This window comes from Papio anubis, chromosome 2 (genome assembly GCF_008728515.1).
Source record: "Papio anubis isolate 15944 chromosome 2, Panubis1.0, whole genome shotgun sequence".
In the NCBI taxonomy this organism is placed as follows: domain Eukaryota; kingdom Metazoa; phylum Chordata; class Mammalia; order Primates; family Cercopithecidae; genus Papio; species Papio anubis.
In genome coordinates this window covers 45,182,391-45,202,550 of record NC_044977.1, presented here as the reverse complement: position 1 = coordinate 45,202,550, position 20,160 = coordinate 45,182,391, and the positions used below count along the sequence as shown (strand labels likewise).

General features: G+C 44.4%; 1 long non-coding RNA gene and 1 pseudogene across 2 annotated transcripts; one reads left to right on the top strand and one right to left on the bottom strand.

Moving 5' to 3' along the window:
* Nucleotides 1–305: 305 nt before the first annotated feature.
* Nucleotides 306–18,314, top strand: LOC103881888. 2 transcript variants are annotated; one of them, XR_001899628.3, is made up of 3 exons: nt 306–620; nt 7,539–7,686; nt 17,919–18,314. It is a non-coding gene; the product is annotated as an uncharacterized LOC103881888 (long non-coding RNA). The 2 variants fall into 2 exon arrangements; XR_002520302.2 differs by lacking the exon at nt 17,919–18,314 and adding an exon at nt 13,722–13,956.
* Nucleotides 15,799–15,860, bottom strand: LOC116273968 (annotated as a pseudogene).
* Nucleotides 18,315–20,160: the final 1,846 nt, after the last annotated feature.

The following is a 20,160-nucleotide window of genomic DNA, read 5'->3' as shown; positions in this document are numbered from 1 at the left end:
AATCTCGGCCAGAGATGGTGAGAAATATAAGAGACCCAACATATTAACTACTGGGTCCCAGCATCTGATCTTTCCATGTGCACACTGACACAGGCAACACCTACCCTGAGCCGAAGTGAATTCCTTTCATCAGAAAGCTGACTGAGCCTCAAAGTAAAAATTCCTTATTGTACCAGTCAGAGACTCGGGGAGAACTGCTCAGCTCTGCCCAGTCACACAGTTAGTGCCAGCCTACAGGGGGAGCTAAAATTCACTGGGTGTAGCTTTCCCTTTTGTAACAAGGCCCCTCTAGGGGGGTGATGTGAGAGCCGAGGAGAAAGAGGACCAAGGCAGAATCTTGTCATCAAATCCCACATTCTAGATTCTAGAAAGGATTTCTACTCTTCTTGGGTGTGTTCTAGGGCCCCAGCGATGGGGAGAATGCAGCTGCTTGGCTTTTTTTAAACTCAAACTTGTATGCTTCTCCAGCAGATGATTGCTAATACTGCTAAGGCTGGACAAGCCTCGTTCTAATTTTTTGAGTTACCAATAAAATGTTTTTGCCAAGCTACCTTCTTTGAGGAGGAGAGGGGCTTAATGATGCCTCACCCAGCTGGGCAGAGCGGGGTGCTATATGACTGGTAAAACTGGAATTGTGCAAGGAAAGGGGGCTTGGCCTTGAAATCTGGGCAAAATAAATGTATTAGAGAGGGGCTCTCCCTGGAGGGAAGTTGGTTAGTTAGGAGGGACATTAATATGGTTAGCAGCAGGGAATCCCTGGGTTCTGGGAGGCAGCTCTGCAGAAGGGGACTTTTATGATGCTCAGGCTGAAGGGAGTGGAAGTTGGAGGACTCTGCCAATGAGAGAGGCTGGTAACTTAGAAGGAGATCCAAGGCTTCTTATAGATTGACTTGTCTTTGTTCTGGCCACCCTGTTCCTCCCAGGGTCAATGTGTGAAGATGTCTGCAAGGCCTTCCGCTGGTATCTGAGCTCTTCTTTGAAGCTCTGGGGAAACCAGAATATGGACATAAATCTTTTAGTTAGTTGTTAAGTGACCTTGGTAGTCACTGGAGTTCTAGCAGAGCTCTGAGTATCATTTCATTCATTTACTCATTTATTCATCCAATGAATACATTTATCGAGCATCCACTTTGTGTCAGGCATTTTTCTGAGCTTTGAAGTTACAAAGATGGACAAGACCCATAAGGCCTGTGTCTTCATGGGGTTTTCTTTTGTGGGGGGTGACAAGGGTCTAGCACCATGCGAAATGGTGAATCTGCTGGCTTATGGGTTCCTACGGGCAGTTATATTTCAGTAGTCATGTGGGTGTGATTTTCCCAGTTGACAGCTCTTCTGGAATATAAGCAGCTGCAATCAGCATATCAAAAAGCCTCCCTAATGAAGTGCTGTCTCTTGGCTGAGACTTTGAAAGCTTCAGAGAAAGATGTTTTTATCTAGGCAGAGGGAAACTGTGTCTTGGCAAGGGGCATCCAAGGGAACCTCAAAACACCTGCAGGTGATTTTAGCTTGAGCAGAAAATCCTACTTTTGTCATTAGAGATGTAAAAATATCCCTCGAACTCCACCCCACTCTCAGCCCACCATGAGAGTTGGGTGCAGCGGACCTGAGACACAAGGTTCACTGAGGATCAAAGCAACAGGTTATCAAGAATTCATCCGTTTGTTCTGGAACAGTGTTTTGGAATATGATAATACTATGAATCCTCTAGAAACCAAGTAAACTGGCTTGGTCTGAAATAGCTTCTGAGGGGAATATGGGTCATATTTGACTATTGTGACTCTTAATTCCTCAAAAACAGTCTCTCACCCCTGGCTCCACACTGGAATGGCCCATGGCATTTAAAAACTTATTGATGGCCAGGTGCGGTGGCTCACTCCTGTAATCCCAGCACTTTGGGAGACTGAGGTGGGTGGATTGCTTGAGTCCAGGAGTTCGAGACCAGCCTGGGCAACATAGTAGAACCCTGTCTCTACTAAAAATACAAAAATTAGCCTGGCACGGTGGCATGAGCCTGTAGTCCCCACTACTTGGGAGGCTGAGGTAGGAGGATCACCTGAGCCTGGGAGGTCAAGGCCACAGTGAGCCATGATTGTGCCACTGCACTTCAGCCTGGGTGACAGAGTGAGACCCTGTCTCAAAAAAAAAAAAAAAAAAAATTATGCAGGAGTCCAATCCTGGCCCAATTAAATCAGTAGCTATGAGTGTGAGGCCTAGAATTACCTTATTTTTTTTTTTGGAGGCTGTTTGATGCTGATGTGCAGCAAGAGTGGGGAACCACTGCTCTAGACAACTCTAGATTGGAGGCAGACCTTTTTCTTTCAGAGAGCAAAGGTAAGTTAAACAGGCACTTGTACATGTTGGGAGGACTCTCAATCTAACCAGTAAATTGGTCAATAGGTCTACATTTGAAAAACAAATTTCCAAAGTGCAAGTCATTTTTCATATGGCTAGAAATCTTTAAAATTGTAAAAGCAAAACTTTATGTCCAAAGCAGCTTTGAAGTTTGAAATTGAAAGCTGGCAGGCTATGTCACCCTACAGAAGGGAATATTTAAAATTCCTGGAGAGCATGTCAGAATTTCAAAGGATAATAATAATAGTTGAAAGCTGACTGATGTCTAGAGCCAAGCAAGCAGCGAGGCTTAACAGGATCATAGTCACCAAAAAATTCCAGACCCTCTCTGTGTCTTCTTCATAGAAATAGGCAATTAAGCAGTTGGAAGGCAAGCCTCCTACCCAACAAAAGAATTCCTTCTGGAACATCTCTCCTGGAGGGCCAGATAATCTCTGCTAGAACAATTTAGGTAAAGAGGCACTTACCATTTTCCTAGAACAGTCTGCACTACTTTAGTGTAGTGGGGTTAGTATAGGAAGGGTATCCCTTCTGTTGAGTTGAAAACAGCACGTGTATCTCACCAGTCCTTGTTCTGCCCTAATCCAGAGTTGGAGTTTCTACAACAACCACGTCTATCCACGTCCACTCACTAGTTCTTTCTTCTCTAGCCTGTGTCCTCAGTTTCTCTGACCATTCTTGGTATAAGATGGTTTCCAGATTCCTCACCAGCTGGGTGTTCTCCTAAATCTGTCACCGTCCTTCTTAAATATGACACCCAGAACCAAACACTGGGTTTGAAATATCAGATGCATCACGAAGGGCTGGGGCAAGATTCAGACGCAGAAGAACCCAGGCTAGCTGCCCTGTAATTAGAAAGGGATCCGGGCCCTGGCCAGGTCAGCGTGGGGACCCTGGCATGGGTTGAGATAGACCTCACAGAGGAACAAATCACCCGTGACCATAACCATGTGGTCAGAAAAGGACAGACAAGATTTAGCACCAATTTGATTGTGTCTAACCGAGGATGCTACCTTGTAATTTTAGTGCTCTGGCAGAGCCCCGCTGGCCACTTGAGGATGCTGGCTGAGAAGTTAGAGGCTCTCATGTCAAACATAAGTGATATGGGGGCCCTGGGTGGTTTCCAGCCAGATGTTAGTGGAACAATCTGGAAGGCAGGGTGGGATTGAGACCGAGAGTGGTGCCCTGCTTCCTTGCCCAGCACATTGGGAAACTCGGTGTTCTTAGAATAGAAAAGAGACAGAGGTAGTGACCCAAATATATTCATCAAAAGCCGCCCCACTTGAGAAGGAAGGGGATAGTTGTCTCAGCTCCCTTGCACACCTGCTCTTTTCTTGTGTTATAGAGTCAGGGCTTTAGAGAACGCTCTGCAGAATACCATATCTGGAAAGAGAAAAGTTCAGGGAGATTTCCAAGGGTAGTAGACCAGAGGAGCTGACATCTAAAGGTGAGGATAAAAGCAAGCACATCGCTTCCTCATGTTGAGACCAGAAAAAAGAATCATAATTAGAAGTGATGTAATCATTTTGCTCGAAAATCATTTCTGCAGTTGTAAGAGTGGAATCTGGAGATTCTCCTCTGGAGTGGCGACGTCGTGTGTCTGACCAGCAGAATAGGCTTCTTTCAGCAAGAAGCTCAGGGGAGGGTCAAGGTTGCAAGTTGTGACAGGGAGGGGACTCTCTCACAAGAGGGGGCCTTTTTGCCTATGTGGCAGCAGCCACTAGCTCTTTGTCATTTGGTTTGTCTAGTCCTCAGCACATCACCACAATGACTATGATAAAAGGCTTCCTGGCTGGGCATGATAGCTCATGCCTATAATCTCAACTCTTTGGAAGGCCAAGGCGGGAGGATGGCTTAAGGCCAGGAGTTCAAGATCAGCCTGGGCAACAAAGTGAGATAATGCTGTCTCTAAAAAAATAAATCCTGATTTTGTGGGTGGTTGATGGCTGATCTGATCTTCTCCTTCCAATGTCACCATCTTCTCTGGAAATGCTCTGAGATGCACAGCAGGCATGAGAAGCAACTACAAAAACTGAGGGCGGGAAGTGGAGGCGACGGGAGGTTGTTTTGTTTCCTTGGTCTGAAATATCTGGATTCTTGAGTCCTCTCATGGCTTGCTTGGCATCTGAAATGATGTGACATTATGGCATTTGGAAACAAAACACAAAAGATTTCCATGAATGAATATTTTCCTTTTAAAGAGAAAAAAAGAAAACCAACCTATTGGTGATGTTATTTTTTTTTAAACTGGAGGAAGTCAACATTTAGCTTGAGTGGATCCCTACAAGCTCTTCTGACAACTCAAAACAGAAGGTCCAGACATTGCCTAGTAAAATCCACATCTCAGAAATTCCAGGGAACACAAAATTCTCATGTTTTAGAGAAGAAGGAAGCGGGTTTGGAAACGGAATCAGTTGAAATGAATGTCAGCCTGCAGGGAATTGTACTGCTTAAGAGAAATCTTAATGTTCTAAACATGTGCAACTATCCAAAATCATGGAGTAGGAAATGTGTTGGTTCATTCATTCATGCAATCATTCACATAACAAATATTTATTGAGGGCCAAGTCTGTGCCCACAGTGTCTCTTTGGTTTCCCAGGTTAGAGGCAGTTCTGTCAGGTGTTCTAAGTCTGTAGGAGGGAGATATTGCATATTCATTAACCTCCTCCTGGGAGGCAGGGTGCCCCTAGGCGATCAGATGCTAGTGAGGCAGATGGAGCCTCATTCTTAGATTTCATAAGTTCTCAGCAGCCTTCACATTTGGAAACACAGTTTACGGAGGGAGATGATCTCACCTGCATGGCAGGGATTGAGGACACCTGAATCCAGGTTTCTTCAACTTTCCTACTTTTTTTTTTTTTTTTTTTTTTTGAGACAGGTCTTACTTTGTCACCCACGCTGGAGTGCAGTGGTGCAATCAAAGCTCACTGTGGCCTCAACCTCTGCACCTGCCAGCTTTCCTACTCTTCACATAAAAATGTCTTTGTATCTTTACTCATTGCCTTCTCTCTTGTTTCAAGAAAGCGATGCCTAAGGCTGACCAAGCAAGGTCATGCCTATAATCTCAGCACTTTGGGAGGCTGAGGCAGGAGCATCACTTGAGGCTGGGAGTTCAAGACCAGCCTATGCAACATAGTGAGACCCCCGTCTTTACAAAAATATGAAAAAATTAGCTGGGCATTGTAGCACATGCCTGTAGTCCTGGCTACTTGGGAGGTTGAGGCAGGAGGATCCCTTGAGCCTAGGGGTTTGAGTCTGCAGTGAGCCATGAACGTGCCACTGCACCCCAGCATTAGTGACAGAGCAAGACCCTATCCCAAAGAAAAAAAGAAGTGCCCAAGGCTAACTTCTCCAACTGAACCTCAATCCCTTCTCACCCCAGTATCATTGGAGCCTTGCCCCATCAACTGTCCTCACCTCTCCAGCATCACCTCTTGGTTTCTCCTGCTCTCCACAAACAAACCTGCTTCCCTGCTTCTCTTGTACAAACTAACTCTCTATTCTGTTACTTCTCAAGCTATCCTGAGTTTCTCTATTTCCAGCAACACCAGCCTTCTCAGATGGTACTTCTTCCCCTCTATTCACTCCATCATCTCCCTGCTAATTTTATAGGTTCACACAAAACTGTAACTCCAAAGGTGACCAATGACCTTTATGACAGAGAGTTATGTCCCAACATCTGTCATCTTCTTTTAGAAATAGAACCCATTATTTTTAGCTGCATAGCAGAGTGCCCAGTTAAAGATTGCATTTTCAAGTTTTCCTTGCAGCTAAGTGTTGCCATGTATGTAACTTCTGGGATGTCCTCTGAAAAGAAACGGGACATGCTATTCACTTTTGCTTTTCACCTGCACCCTGGCTAGAATGTAGAGAGATGTCAGGGACAGTCATTTTTGACCTGAAATAGAAACCTCGTGTGCTGAAGATAGTAGAGCAACGAGATATAAGGAGTATGTGTCCCCATCAACGTGGCACTTCCATATTAGCCCTGAACTATTTATGCTGGGCTGTTGTGTGAGGAAGATACACTGCACACTGTTAATTTGGTCTTTATTACAGCAGCCAAATCTGTATCGTTATAGAGTAACCCATATCTTCAACATAAGCTTCTGATTGCCCATTGCAATGACCATTTCTCAGGCTCTCCTGTCCCTGCAGCACTGGATACTGTGGATCCCCTTCCTCCTTCTGCTGCTCCCCTGATATTGCATAATCCGATTCCCTTCAGTGGCTACCCCAGTGCCACCCCTCCTTTATCCATGGCCCTCTTTGGTAAGCTGATCCCAACTCATTATTTGTTCTTCTTCTTCTTCCTTTTTTTTTTTTGAGACAGAGTCTCACTTTGTCGCCCAAGCTGGAGTACAGTGGTGTGATCTTGGCTCACTGAATCTCCGCCTCCTGGGTTCTAGTAATTCTCCTGCCTCAGCCTCCCAAGAAGCTGGGATTACAGGTGTGCATGCCATCACGCCCAGCTAATCTTTTGTATTTTTAGTAGAGACGGGGTTTTGCCATGTTGGCCAGGCTGGTCTCAAACTCCTGACCTCAGGTGATCCACCCGCCTCAGCCTCCCAAAGTGCTGGGATTACAGGCATGAACCAGCACACCCGGCCCCAATTCATCATTTTAATCCTTCCTTCAGACCTCATTAGCACTGCTCCTGGACCAGTGCAAAGAGCACAGAGCAGCATGGCCTGATGGCTAAGAGCACAGACCGCCCCACTTGAATCCCAGCTCTGCCACCTACCCACTGTGGGCTCTTGGGCAAGTTACTTAATCTCTCCTTGCCCCAGTTTTCTCATTTATAAAAGGGGGATAATAAGAGTACTAATCTCAAATGGCTGTTGTAAAGAGTAGATGAGTTCATGGATACACAGTTTTCAGACAAAGCCTGGCACCTGGAAAGTTCTATGTCAAATGTTAGCTCTTGCTGTTGTTGGTGTTCACATCTGAGGACGCAGGTCCCAGTCCCTGAACATGGCTGGCCCAGACGTTACCTTGGAGCCACAGTCAGGTCATGGTGCTTTGGCGGCTAGAAATGAGATTGGATTTCTAAGCCTGCCTGATTCCTGATCTATTTGCTGCTCTGGCCTCTGGCAATTACAAGATGATTTTACTCCCCTCTGTGTCAATGACTTTTGGATGCCTCCATTTTTGTAGTTGCTTCTCATGTCTGCTCTGTATTCAGATCATTTCCAGAGAAGATGATGACATTGGAAGGAGACAATTACCCGCCTCTAGTCCTGACCCTTCACTCAAGCCCCAGGGCTGCCTCAAACAATCCATGGCCATGGCACCTTCAGCCTCTCCTTTGCATCACTGTCAGAGCTGTCCAGGTGGGTTCTGCTTGGTTGTGGGAATCACAGGCCTTGGACTATGGGGATGACTTGATGAGATAGTTCCCACATGGCCCTGAGAATTTTTACTGGGAAGCATCTCTTTCCTTCACCTGGATGATGGTGCTATAGGACTTGTGCAGATTAGGAAGGAAACCCCTGGTTTCAGAATCAGACTGACCTTAATTCAAGTCCAAGCTACCCACTAGCATTGGGCAAATTATTGTACTCAGAGTCTAATAACACACAACTCAGAAACACGTTAGCAAAAATTAGATACATGTAGATAATGCACACAGGAAACATTGCACATAGGAGGCATTCAATAAATTTCTTCTCTTCTGTTAAAAAGTATTGTTTGTTCTGTTTACATTTACTTATGTTTTGCATTTTTTTTTTCCTGTAAAACTTACATGTGGGGCCTGAGCGTTCCAATTTGCTTGTTGCCCTTACCTGTAGGGGAAACGGACCTTAGCAGGTTTGGTATCCAGTGCAGCAACCCAAAACTATTGCAATTAAATGAATGAATTTATATCAAACTGACTCCAGAAATGAGTTTTTAAATTTAAATTTAATTTAATTTTCGTAGAGATGACTGCGGGTGGGGGCGGGGGTGTGGTCTTGCTATGTTGCCCAGGCTGGTTTCAAACTCCTGGCCTCAAGTGATCCTCCCACCTTAGCCTTCCAAAGCGCTGGGCAGAAATGAGCTGAAGTGGCCCTTTTATTTATTTGTATTTTATTTACTTATTTTTGAGACGGAGTCTCGCTCTGTCGTTAGTCTGGAGTGCGGTGGCACAATCTCAGCTCACTGCAACCTCCACCTCCTGGGTTCATGCAATTCTCCTGCCTCAGTCTCCTGAGTAGCTGGGATTACAGGCATGCTCCACCACACCCAGCTAATTTTGTATTTTTAGTAGAGACAGGGTTTCACCATGTTGGTCAGGCTGGTCTCGAACTCCTGACCTCAGGTGATCCACCCACCTCGGCCTACCAAAGTGCTGGAATTACAGGCGTGAGCCACTGCGCCCGAATGGTAGTCAGTTTTTCATCTGATTATACAGAGCCAGCCCAGAAAGAGGTTTGCTTTTTTGCTTTTTTTTTTTTTTTTTTTAATAGGGATTGTTCCTGAAAGGTAGGTCACTGTCATCTAGCTCTGTTTCTTCATGCTTCTGAAGTCTCATGACCGATGCTGCAGTGGGGAAAGTAAGCAGTTGCCTCTGAAAACAACCACGCATAGATCCAAAAGAAGTCAAACAGGTTCTTGTCTCTTTCAACAAATAAGTGCATGACTTCCTTAATAAAAATAAACTAGCTGCCTCCACATTGGCAGTGGAGGTAGCCTCCAAATATTGTACGAGGTGTACTTATACCAAAAAAAATTTATTGTTGATCTGAAATTCAATTTTAACTGGACATCCTGCATTTTATCTGGCAATCATAACTAGGAAGCAAGGAAAAGTGGTGGTGATGGTAGGTTCTGTGTGAGAAGAAGGGAGAGGAAAACGTGGACGACGTGGGCAGGGCCAGTGCCCACTTGTGAAATAAACAGGATTTTTGTGGACAGACGATTTTAGTAAGTGAAGCAGTACACTCTTGCTGGGTTTGAGTCCAAGACTCTGAGCCATCGAGGGCTGGTGGGTTTTGAGTTCTCTTCTGCTTTTGAGATCGTGCCTGACAGAGGTCCTTTTCACCCCACTGTCCTCAGAGAATGAGACTCTTCATGCCAGCCCAGATCTGTTTGTTCTCTGAAGAACAAACATTCTGAGAAATGGAACATTGAGAGGAAAAAGAAGAGATATGCAGTGAAATGCCTAAAGTATAACCTAATCTGGGCCAAATGTAGCCCACAGGATCCTAAAATGAGACACGTGGGCACCTCCAGCCTCTAATTACACAGTGAGGATGACGCAGATTGGCTACAGCTTGGGTTGCTAGAGAGTACACAAAACCAGACATTTCTTTTCTTATGGGAAGTGGGGAAGCAGTCACTTTGGAGATGATGGGGTGGAGAGAAGGCATGCATTTAATTCTTATCAGCATGAACATGTTTATTTCGACCTAATATAGTTTTTGAGATTTAAAGCATCCAAAACGTCCGTATTTTACAAAATGAAATAAAGATGAAAGAGCTTAACATTGCTAGTTATTAGGGATAATGCAAATTTAAAACACAACAAGATACCACTATCTGCCTTCTAGAGTGGCTAAAATTAAAGTACAAAACAAACAAACAAACAAACAAAAAAACCAGACAGCACCAAGTGCTGACGAGGATTTGGATCAATATGCAAAATGATAGTTACTTTGGGAAAGGCGCTTGGCAATTTCTTACAAAGTTAAACATACAGTTAGCATAGGACCCAGAAATCCTACCCCTGTCGAATGAATAACCCAGAAGTACATCAACTCAACTAGTAACTTGATAAACAAATTGCGGTACCTCTAAACAATGGAATACTACTCAAATGAAAAGGAACAAAGCTACTGATACATGCAACAACTCAAAAGTATCATGTGAATGAAAGAAGCCAGACATAAAAGGCTATATTTCATTTACACAATATTTTGAAAAAGGCAAAAAACTATAGGGGCAGAAAGCAGATTAGTGGTTGTCTGTGGCTGGGTGTGGATGATAATTTTCTACAAAGGCGTATGAGGGAATTTTGTGGGGTAATGAAACTTTGATATCTTGATTGTGGTGGTGGTTATAGAATGGTATCTGCCAAAACTCACTGAATGTATGCTGTAAAAGGATAAATTATATTTTGTGTAAATTATACTTCAATAAACCTGACTTTTTAAATTTTATTTATTTTATTTTTTTTGAGTCTTGCCCTCTCGCCCAGGCTGGAGTGCAGTGGCATGATCTCGGCTCACTGCAACCACTGCCTCCCAGGTTCAAGCGATTCTCATACCTCAGCCTCCCGAGTAGCTGGGACTACAGGCATGCACCACTATGCCCTGATAATTTTTGTATTTTTAGTACAGACGGGGTTTGCCACTTTGGCCAGCCTGGTATCGAACTCCTGACCTCAAGGGATCTGCCCGCCTTTGCCTCCCAAAGTGTTGGGATTACAAGCATGAGCCACTGTGCCCAGCCAATAATCCCGACTTAAAAAAAAAAACAACTAAGGGATTATTTATTTGAGACAGGGTCTTGCTCTGTTGCCCAAGCTGAAGTGCAGTCGTGCAATCATAGCTCACTAAAGCCTCGATCTCCCTGGCCCCAGCAGTCCTCCCACCTTCCAAGTAGCTGGGACTGAAGGCTTGTGCCACCATACCCGGCAAATATATATATATATATACACACACATATATATATACATTTTTTTTTTTTTTGAGACAGAGTCTGGCTCTGTCACCCAGGCTGGAGTGCAGTAGTGCGATCTCTGCTCACCGCAAGCTCTGCCTCCCGGGTTCACGCCATTCTGCCTCAGCCTCCTGAGTAGCTGGGACTACAGGTGCCCGCCACCACGTCCGGCTAATTTTTCTGTATTTTTAGTAGAGATAGGGTTTCACCATGTTAGCCAGGATGGTCTCGATCTCCTGACCTCATGATCCGCCCGCCTCGGCCTCCCAAAGAGCTGGGATTACAGGCATTAGCCACCATGCCTGGCCAATATTTTTTATTTTTAGTGGAGACAGGGTCTCACTATTTTGCCCAAATTGGTCTTGAACTCCTGAGCTCAAGCAGTTCTCCTGCCTTGACCTCCCAAAGTGCTGGGATTTCAGGTGTGAGCCACCATGCCTGGCCCTAAGAGTTTTTCTTAAATATAATATTGCTATCACCTATATTAATGTCAGCTAATATTTATTGAGTATTTAATATGTACTAGTCATTGGGCAGCATATAATACACACACACATATGTGTGTGTGTATGTGTTTACACATAAGATGATTTAAAATATGTTAGACGATTATTATGTATATTAGATTATTTTATACACACATGGATAGATATTAGAGTGATTAGTAGATGAAACTAAGGCTCAGAAAGGTGGAGGAACTTGCTCCGGATCACAGGGGCAGTAAGTGACAGCACTGGGATTTGAGCCCAGTCTCTCTGATTCCAGAGCCATCACAGCTTGCTGCCTTAGTTCAAAGTGTAAGCATAGACAACTCACACATAGCTAGTCAGGGTTTCTCAGCCTTGGCACTATTGACATTTTGGGCTGGATAATTTTTTGTATGGGGAGTATTCTGTGCATTGTAGGATGTTTAGCAGCATCCCTGGTCTCCACCCACTAGATGCCAATAATGCCCCTTCAGATGTAACAACCAAAAATACCTCCAGACATTGCCAAATATACAATGGGGCAAAGCAGTCTCCACACCCAACTAAAAACACTGATATTTTAGTGTTTCTCTTGTGCAAGACTTCCCAAGAGAAGACTCGCGTGGAACCACTGAGAATACGGAAGATCCAGAGAATAAATGTGGTATATTTGGATAGCTGGGTTGATGACTTAATTGTAGCACTTGGGTCCTGGGTAAATCCCTAGAAGTAAATTAATTCTGCGTAAAACTTATGTGAATAAATATTTATGCACATGGACATAGAAACATAAAGATGAAACTATAATGTTTCATGAAAAACACCCATGCCAAAATGCACGTTTTTCCCTCTTATGCAGTCACCCTGGGAGGCTTTATGCTTCTGCCAGAGGTACATCATTCCCCAGGATGGTGCCAGGCCTGCCTTTGCGACCAACCTCTGCTTTGAATTCTCTACCTGTGGCAAGTCTTCCTCCTTTTGGAAACAACTAGAAGTTACCAAGGATGATGAGCAAGTTGGACAATCAAATTAGGTGATCATATTATGTTTTTCTCCCCCAAAGAAGACATGACTGTGAAGAAGTAAGATTGATCTTTCTCTGCAGTTTATTCAATGATTATCATACATTGGCGATTTCTTTAAACAAATCATACAATAATGACACTAGATGCCAGTCCCTGAGTGCTTACAATGTGCCTTGTAGTCTGCAATAATCATCTCATGGAATCATAAGAATTATCTGACCTATCACCATATACAAAAATTAACTCAAAATCATCAACTTCCTAAATGTAAGAGCCAAAATCGGCCAGGCGCAGTGGCTCATGCCTGTAATCCCAGCACTTTGGGAGGCTGAGGCGGGTGGATCACGAGGTCAGGAGATAGAGACCATCCTGGCTAACACGGTGAAACCCCGTCTCTACTGAAAATACAAGAAATTAGCCAGGCATGGTGGCAGGCGCCTGTAGTCCCAGCTACTAGGGAGGCTGAGGCAGGAGAATGGTGTGAACCCGGGAGGTAGAGCTTGCAGTGAGCAGGGATCACGCCACTGCACCCCAGCCTGGGCGACAGAGCGAAACTTCGTCTCAAAAAAAAAAAAAGGAGCTAATATCATAAAACTCTTGGAAGAAAACATCAGTGTAGATCTTTTTGACCTCAGATTAGGTAATAATTTCTTAGATATGACACTCAAAGCATAAGCAATTAAAAACATGTAAGTTGGGGCCAGGAGCAGTGGCTCACGCCTGTAATCCCAACACTTTGGAAGGCCAAGGTGGGCAGATCACCTGAGGTCAGGAGTTCAAGACAAGCCAACATGGCGAAACCTTGTCTCTACTAAAAATACAAAAAATAGCCAGGTGTGGTGGTGGGCGCCTCTAATCCCAGCTACTTGGGAGGGTGAGGCAGGGAGAATTGCTTAAACCTGGGAGTTGGAGGTTGCAATGGGCCAGATAGTGCCGCTGCACTCCAGCCTAGGTGACAGAGTGAGACTCTGTCTCAAAAAATAAAATAAAATAAGTAAAAAAGAAACTACATAAGTTGCCGAAGGTCATATAGTAAGTAAGAGGCCTCGGTAACATTTGAAATCAACCTCCAGGCCACTGGGTCTCAACCAGCAACCAGCAGCATCAGCAATGCCTGGAAATTTGACAGAAATGCACATTATCAGATCCTATCCAAGACCTACTGAATCAGATATTCTGGGGTTCTCAGATTGGGGTGGGGCCTAGTAATTTGCGTTTCAATATGCCTTACAGATAACTGAAGCAGCCAGTTTGAGAAGCACTGTGCTGTGCTAGGTGATACTGCCACTCAGAGTCTAAACTAAGGCAGGTGTGTTAAAGATGAAACCACAAGACAGATTGGAGAATTATTTAGAAAGGTAAGAGCCCTGTGGCCAGGTGCGGTGGCTCACGCCTGTAATCTCAGAACTTTGGGAGGCCAAGGCAGGTGGATCACCTGAGGTCAGGAGTTTGAGACAAGCCTGGCCAATATGGTGAAACCCTATCTCTACTAAAAGTACAAAAATTAGCCGGGTGTGGTGGCAGGCGCCTGTAATCCCAGCTACTCTGTAGGTTGAGGCAAGAGAATTGCTTGAACCCAGGAGACAGAGGTTGCAGTGAGCCAAGGTCACGCCGTTGCACTCCAGCCTGGGCAACAAGAGCGAAGCTCTGTCTCAAAAAGAAAAACAAAAAAAGAAGAAGAACAAGAAGAAGAAAAAGAGTTCTGGCTGGGTGTGCCATAATCTCAGCACTTTGGCAAGCCAAGGCAGGTGGATCACTTGAGGTCAGGAGTTTAAGATCAGCCTGGCCAACATGGTGAAACCCCCATCTCTACTAAAACTAAAAAAATTAGCTGGGCTTGGTGGTGGGTGCCTATAATCCCAGCTACTCAGGAGGCTGAGACAGGAGAATTGCTTGAACCCAGGAGATGGAGGTTGCAGTGAGCCAAGATTGTGTTACTGTACTCCAGCCTGGGCAACAGAGTGAAACTTCATCTCAAAAAAAGAAAGTTAAGGGTTCTGTTTAAAAGGCAGCTGGGATTACAGGCATGTGCCACCATGCCCAGCTAATTTTTGTATTTTTAGTAGAGACGGGATTTCACCATGTTGGCCAGGCTAACTCCTGACCTCAAGTAATCCGCCTACCTTGGCCTCCCAAAGTGCTGGAATTACAGACGTGAGCCACTGTGCCCAGCCAAGTATGTAGTTTCTCTTGGCCTCTTTCCTCTTCTGTAAAATGCTGATACAAGCCTTACCTCTGAGAGTTGTATTACATGAGATTATACAGGTAAAGCTTTTAGCATGTTAAGCCTGGACAAGTAGGGGCTTAATAAAGGGTAGTTTTTTAGGCCCACATCATCTCTCTCCTGGACTCACTACTGGTCTTCTCCATCCCTGATCACCCCACCCAAGCGATTCGTCTCTATCTCTGACCCCAATTATCTAACTTTCAGCTCTCTTACTCCGTTTTGCTCACTGTGCCTGGTTTTCAGTTGTATTGAAGGTTTGGCCCTTTTATTATCTCCCGTTAGCCCCATCCGCTCCCGCACGCTGAATGGGATTTCTCTCCTCTCTGGCTAGACCACAGGTCTGTCCCTTTTGCCAGCGCCATTGATTTCTTGACCCATATTCTTTGCAGTGCTGACCTTAGGAAACTTTGAACTCATTGCGGTTATTTGTTGGCCTTCCCACATTCCACCTGAGCTGCTGGATGCTGCTAGAGAAAGTGACATAACAAGCTGCTCCTTATGGGTCTAATCTCAGAGTCCTCAAGCTGCTCTTAATCTCTTTATTTTCCCCTTTGAATGCAGCCATCTCAAACCTTCTCCAAACTCTTCTGACCTCCTACCACAGCACCTTCCCGCTTCCTCTCAGCAGGTGATCTCGTGGTTTACAGAGGAAATAAAAGCGTCTATTGATTTCCTGTCATTGCTTCCACAGATTGACCTCCATCTACCCTTGTCCTCTCTTCTGCCCCTTTGCCTAATACTTCTATTGTGCTTGGAGCCCCTTTCTTCAGGCCTACGATCGCCCCATACACCTTTTTTTTTTTTGAGACAAGGTTTCACCCTGTCACCTAAGCTGGTGTGATCATAGCTTACTACAGTATGACCTCTTGGGCTCAAGCCATCCTCCCACCTCAGCCTCTCAAGCAGCTGGAACTATAGGCTCACATCACCATGCCCCACTAGTTTTTTCTTGTTTCGTGGAAATGGGGTCCCACTATGTTGCCAGGCTGGTCTCGAACTCCTGAGCTCAAGTGATCCTCCCTCCTAAGCCTTCCAAGGTGCTGGGATTACAAGTATGAGCCACCACACCCAGATGGGCCCAGTAGGGGCTATGCTAATCTTTTCTGTACCGTTCCAATTTTAGTATATGTGCTGCTGAAGCGCACACTCTACTGCCTTTTAAAAATCTTTTTTTAAATTATTCTACCTTAAATTCTAGGGTACAAGTGCACAACGTGCAGGTTTGTTACATAGGTATACATGTGCCATGTTGGTTTGCTGCACCCATCAACTCGTCATCTACATTAGGTATTTCTTCTAATGCTATCTCTCCCCCAGCCCCCCACTCCCCAATACGCCCTGGTGTGTAATGTTCCCCACCCTGTGTCCATGTGTTCTCATTGTTCAACACCCACCTATGAGTGAGAACATGTGGTGTTTGGTTTTCTGTCCTTGTGATAGTTTGCTTAGAATGATGGTTTCCAGCTTCATCCATGTCCCTGCAAAGACATGAACTCATCCTTTTTTATGACTGCATAGTATTCCATGGTGTATATGTACCACATTTTCTTAATCCAGTCTATCATTGATGGACATCTGGGTTGGTTCCAAGTCTTTGTTATTATGAATAGTGCCACAGTAAACATATGTGGGCATGTGTCTTTATCATAGAATGATTAATAATCCTTTGGGCATATGCCCAATAATGGGATTGCTGGGTCAAATGGTATTTCTAGTTCTAGATCCTTGAGGAATCACCACACTGTCTTCCACAATGGTTGAACTAATTTACACTCCCACCAACAGTGTAAAAGCATTCCTAAGTCTCCACATCTTCTCCAGCATCTGTTGTTTCCTGTCTTTTTAATTATTGCCATTCTAACTGGTGTGAGATGGTATCTCATTGTGATTTTGATTTGCATTTCTCTGATGGCCAATGATGAGCATTTTTTCATGTGTCTGTTGGCTGCATAAATGTCTTCTTTTGAGAAGTGTCTGTTCATATCCTTTGCCCACTTTTCGATGGGGTTGTTTGTTTTTTTCTTGTAAATTTGTTTAAGTTCTTTGTAGATTCTGGATATTAGCCCTTTGTCAGATGGATAGATTGCAAAAATTTTCTCCCATTCTGTAGGTTGCCTGTGTGGCAGCTCTGATGGTAGTTTAATTAGATCTCATTTGTCTATTTTGGCTTTTGTTGCCATTGCTTTTGGCGTTTTAGTCATGAAGTCCTTGCCCATGCCTGTGTCCTGAGTGGTATTGCCTAGGTTTTCTTCTGGGGTTTTTATGGTGTTAGGTCTTACATTTAAGTCTTTAATCCATCTTGAGTTACTTTTTGTATACAGTGTAAGGAAGAGATCCAGTTTCTTTCTTTAATCTCTTTTTTCTATACATACTTATCCAATAACTTATTTATTTTTATTTTTACTATTTTCTTTAGAGATAGGGTCTCACTCTGTCTCCTAGGCTGCAGTGCAGTGGCACAATCTTGGCTCACTGCATCCTCCACCTCCCGGGCTCAAGTGATCCTCCCACCTCAACCTCCCGAGTAGCTGGTACTACCTGCGTGCACCACTATACCTGGCTAATTTTTTAAATTTTTGTAGAGACAGCGTTCTTGCTAAGTTGCCCAGGCAGGTCTCAAACTCATGGCCACAAGTGAGCCTCCTTCCTTGGCCTCCCAAACTGCTGGGAGGCATGAACAACCACACCCAGCCCCCAATAACTTTTAAATGCATTTAAATCTCTTTCAAATAATAATCATAATAATAAAACACCATCGACTTTGACTCCATTCCTTCCTGCGGCCACCCTATCACTATCCTTCCCTTTATAGCTAAGCCTCTTCAAAGAATTGTCTGTGCTTGCCACCTCTACTTCTTCCATTCTGATTCACTCTTCAGACCTTCATCATCTGGCTTTGCCTCCACACTCTGCTAAGCCAGCTCTCTCTAAAATAACAAACGCTGCTCCTTGCTGCCAAGTGTCCTGGACGCTTGACCACTCTATGACTTTTAACACTACCGACGCATCCTCTGTAGGAGGCTGTTTCGAAAGCGACTCCTGGTATTCACTCCCTTTTTTAATCCCTTCCTTTTGTGTGGGCTGAGCCTAGTATCTTGCTTCTAATGACTAGAATAAGACAAAAGTGAGATGGAATGACATAGCACTTCCAAGATGAGGTTATAGAAGACTCGCTTACACTCTTTCTTGGATTCTTCTTTCAGGTTTGCTCTGGTGAATGAAGCAAGCTCCCATGTTGTGCGGTGCCCTGTACAGAGATCCCCATGAGAAAGATCTGAGGCCCTCAGTCCAATAGTCCTTAGAAAACTGAATCCTGTCAACAATTGAAACAGTTTGCCAACAGTTTGGAAGAGGATCACTATCTAGAGAAGCCTGCAGATAAGACCACAGCCTTGAGTGACACTTTGATTACATCCTTGTAAGAGACCCTAAAACAGAGGACCCAGTTAGGTAGTGCAGGACCTTGTACCCACAGAAATAGTGTGTGGTGTAACAAGAAATGTATTTGGTCTTGGTCTCTGGTTCTTGGGACAGAGCTCCTAAAGCCCTTGGAATTTCATGAGTTTCTTTTGTTATTCATAATGAAACCTTTTTGGTCACATCTGAGTTTACATTAATGAGGTAACTTGCCCCTAGATAGCCTCAGGATGGGGCTGGTCACCAGAAAGACCAAGTGATTATAAGGTTAGAACTTTCAGGCCTACCAACAGACCTCCTGGAAGGGGGTAGAGATTAAGCTCTTTGAAAACTCTTGCACAACAATAATAGTAGGATGACAGGAGGGTGGTGAACCCCAACTCCACAAGGACAGAGCTCCTATTCTTGGGATCCTTCCAGACTACACCCCATGTATCCCTTCATATGGCTGTTCATCTGTTCTGATTAAAACAACAACAACAACAACAACAAACCAAACTTCATGTAGTGAGCCAAGATTGTGCCACTGCACTCCAGCCTGGGCTGCAGAATGAGACTCTGTCTCAAAAACAAAACAAAACAAAAACTTCAGCCAAATTAAATTTAAAGGAGTTTAATTGAGCAATGAACGATTCACGAATCGGGCAGCTCCCAGAATCACAGCAGATTCACAGAGACTCCAGTGCAGCCACATGGTGGAAGAAGATTTATAGACAAAACAAACAAAAACAAAGGATATGACATACAGAAATCGGCAGTGAGGTACAGAAACAGCTGGATTGATTACAGGTTGGTGTCTGCCTTATTGGAACACAGTTTGAACACTTAGCTATCTATGAATGAAGTATGGCTGCTGGGATTGGCCAAGACTCAGTTATTGTAACAGGCACATACTCCTAAATTAGGTTTTCTTTTTTTCTTTTCTTTCTTTTTTTTTTTTTTTTGAGACAGAGTCTCACTACGACACCCACACTAGAGTAAAATGGAGCAATCTGGGCTCACTGCAACCTCTGCCTCCCAGGTTCAAGCAATTCTCCTGCCTCAGCCTCCTGAGAAGCTGGGACTACAGGTGTGTGCCACCACACCCAGCTAATTTTTGTATTTTTAGTAGAGATGGGGTTTCACCATATTGGCCAGGCTGGTCTCAAACTCCTGACCTCAAGTGATCCGCCCACCTCAGCCTCCTAAAGTTCTGAGATTACAGGCGTGAGCCACCACGGCCGGCCACTCCTAAGTTAGGTTTTCAATTTTGTCTGACTATTAAGCTAGGTTACGGTTCATCCACAAGGACTCAAATATAGAAGTATGGAATCTTTCTCAGGCCATTTTAGTTTGCTTTAGCAGTACCCTTTATGATAAACCATAAATGTAAATAGAGTGTTTTTCTGAGTTCTGTGCCCCATTTTAGAAAATTATTGCACATGAGGAGATGATTGCACCCCAACTTACAGTGGGTGGATCAGAAGCACAAGAGGCCTGGACTTGAGACTGGCATCTTTGGTGGGAGCAGTCTTGTGGGAATGAGCCCCTAACTTGTGGGATCTGACCCAAACTCCAGGTAGATAGTGTCAGAATTGAACTGTAGGACACCCAACTGGTGTCAGAGAATTTTCAGTGTGGAAAAAACCCTGTACACCTGGTGTTAGCAGTGTTCTGTGTGACAGTGTAGAGAGACAGAATGTGTTTTATCAGACAGTGAGATAATAAATGTGTTTTGCTTTCAGCCACTAAATTTTGGGTTATTTTAAATTTATTTTTTGAGACAGAGTCTTGCTCTGTCACCTAGGCTGGAGTGCAGTGGCACGATCTTGGCTCACTGCAACCTCCACCTCCCAGGTTAAAGTGATTCTCTTGCCTCAGTCTCCTGAGTAGCTGGGATTACAGGTGCCCACCACCATGCCTGGCTAATTTTTGTATTTTTAGTAAAGCTGGGATTTCACCATGTTGGTCAGGCTGGTCTCGAACTCCTGACCTCAAGTGATCCTCCTGCCTCAGCCTCCCAAAGTGCTGGGATTACAGGCGTGAGCC